Raw genomic sequence first — 2,433 nt, forward strand, 5'->3', positions numbered from 1 at the left:
GCTCTGTGTGTGATAGTCTGGCAGTTTCATCAACCATGCTAATAGAGTCTGGAGAGAGGTCACGGCTGCACACGTCTGTGGGGGGGGGGGGGCTGAGCAGATTAATATGACTGTGTGTTAAACTGCTGATCTTATAGAAAACATACCGATTATTTCAAGGTTCTCTGAAACTGCAAACCTGGAGGTGTTGTCCCCACCGACCTGCTAACAGCCGTGTTTATAACAAATACAGAAATACCCAACACGGTGATTGGTGTCAGTGTTCAGTCCTTTGCCTGTGTAATCTGAAAAAACCTCGAGGGGCTTTCAGAGAGCGCAGACCGCTGCCAAGACCAACGTCAGACATCATACACCAGACTTCACAGAAAAAAAGGTCTAATTCATAGTAAATGATCCAGATCTGCCCCAGAATCTAACAGGTTCATCATTGGCCCACGTCCCTTCCCTTCACCAAGTTCGGTGCGGATCGGTTCAGTGATTTTCGTGTAATCCTGTTGATGAATAAACAAACAAGCCAACTTAATAAAATGGCACTCAGTAGAGCGCATACCTTCGCCATGGCAACACATTTCTCTCCAACACCAGATCCAGATATTTGTCTGGATCTGCACCAAAATTGTAGAAACTCTCAGATATCAACACCAGAAATATGTCAGATTTTTTTCACATCAAGATCCAGATTATTTCCTGAGAAACTGACGGAAGAATCGAAAAATCTTGAAAAATCTCGCAACATTTAGGAAAGTAAAAAAAAAAATTCTTGGAACTGCCCTTTTGATTGGATCAGCTCCAAATTTTAATGGGTTTGTCACTGGCCCATCCCCCACCCCTCCACCTAGTTTGTTACAAATCGGTTTGGTTCAAACAGCTTCAAACCAGCAAACATAGACTGGTGAAAGCTTAAAGCTCATCAAACTGTAGAAGTCAGGAAGCCAAGAGTGGTCAGTGTTGCAGTAGTTGCAGATTCCAACAGATCAAACTAAGAATGTGTGAAACAATATTCATGTTTGGGGAATCTACCCTAGAAAACAAAAGGTTAATACGACAATTAACTTCCCTAAAGGGGGGCAGACTGTCTGCTCTTCAGGTCACAGGTTAATCATCTGAGGAAAATAAAGTTGTTTTCTTCGAATAAGTTTCATTAACTTGAGAAAACAAAAGGCCGTGTCAGAATATTGTAAAAAGTACAACATGTACGGGTATTTTGAGATAATGAAATATTTCCATCATGTCAGCTTGTACAGATTGGTGATCCCGGCTGATGTGACGACTGACTCCGAATTTAATTTAAAAGAAAAATTTAAACCTGTATTAAAGTGATGGTTTTTTTTAAAAGTATCACGACATGAGATGAGATAAATGAAAAAACTCAAACGTCTGCACACATTTTCCTCTTCTCATGGATAAGATTAATGATAGGTTCATTAAAGATTATCTCGGTTATTTTCTCGACACGTTTGTTTAGAAAATGTAATAAAATACTGAAAAATGTCCATATTTTTGTTCACTGAGCCGAATGTGAATGTATCTGGCAACAGTCAGACCCAAAGATATTCAGTTTACTATCATGAAGACGAAGAAGAGCAGCAAACATTCAACTCCGAGAAACTGGAAACAGCAAATGTTCTGGTATTTTTACTTGGAAAATTAATAATTGAATTAATAATTGAAATGAAATTTTCTTCCTCCACAGGTGAAATCCTCATTGTTCCAGAATAATGGCCGGTTGTACAGCTACAGTCTTCCTCCCTGATGTTTTGTAGACGGCACTTTATAATATAATATGATCTATAATAAAACTTTATGGCTGGGGAGGTTTATCAGGGTGGAGTTGAAATCTTAACCTCTACATCCTGCTGCTATCAGGTAATGTGATCAGAACATTATCTTTTACCGCTGACAAATATTTTCACTCAAACACAACCAGCTCATCAATAACTTTTCTGCAAAGCTTCTAAGAATTTATTTATTTCCTTTATTTTGCTGCATATTTTGTCAGTACTGTTACGTTTGACTGATGTTCTGCTCAGCGGACAGCGAGGTCGTACAGTATGATGTTGACATTTAAAGCCCGTCGCCATTAACCAAGTACAAACTGCTGTGACTTGTAGTGGAGGAGCGGACGCAGCAGGAAGTGGACTCATCACTTTGCATGCTGGGAGACACTGGTAGTGAACCATTTAATCTCCTAATGTATCCCCCCTGACCTCAGTGATATCTGGAGACAGTAACGTCCTCCACCGCTCTGCAGCCTCAGACTCACTCACATTACCCGAGCAGTCACCTTGACCCAGCTGACAGCTGAGCCGAGTAAACAAACAAACAAACAAACATCAGGTTGTTATGGTACATCTGGATTTATGTTTCTCACTGTAACTGAGCTGTTTTCTGTTGTTTGAAGCTGATTGAATTTCACTGGATGCACACAATCTA

Source organism: Seriola dumerili, unplaced genomic scaffold (genome assembly GCF_002260705.1).
Source record: "Seriola dumerili isolate Sdu_G_001 unplaced genomic scaffold, Sdu_1.0 BDQW01000236.1, whole genome shotgun sequence".
Classification (NCBI taxonomy): Eukaryota; Metazoa; Chordata; class Actinopteri; order Carangiformes; family Carangidae; genus Seriola; species Seriola dumerili.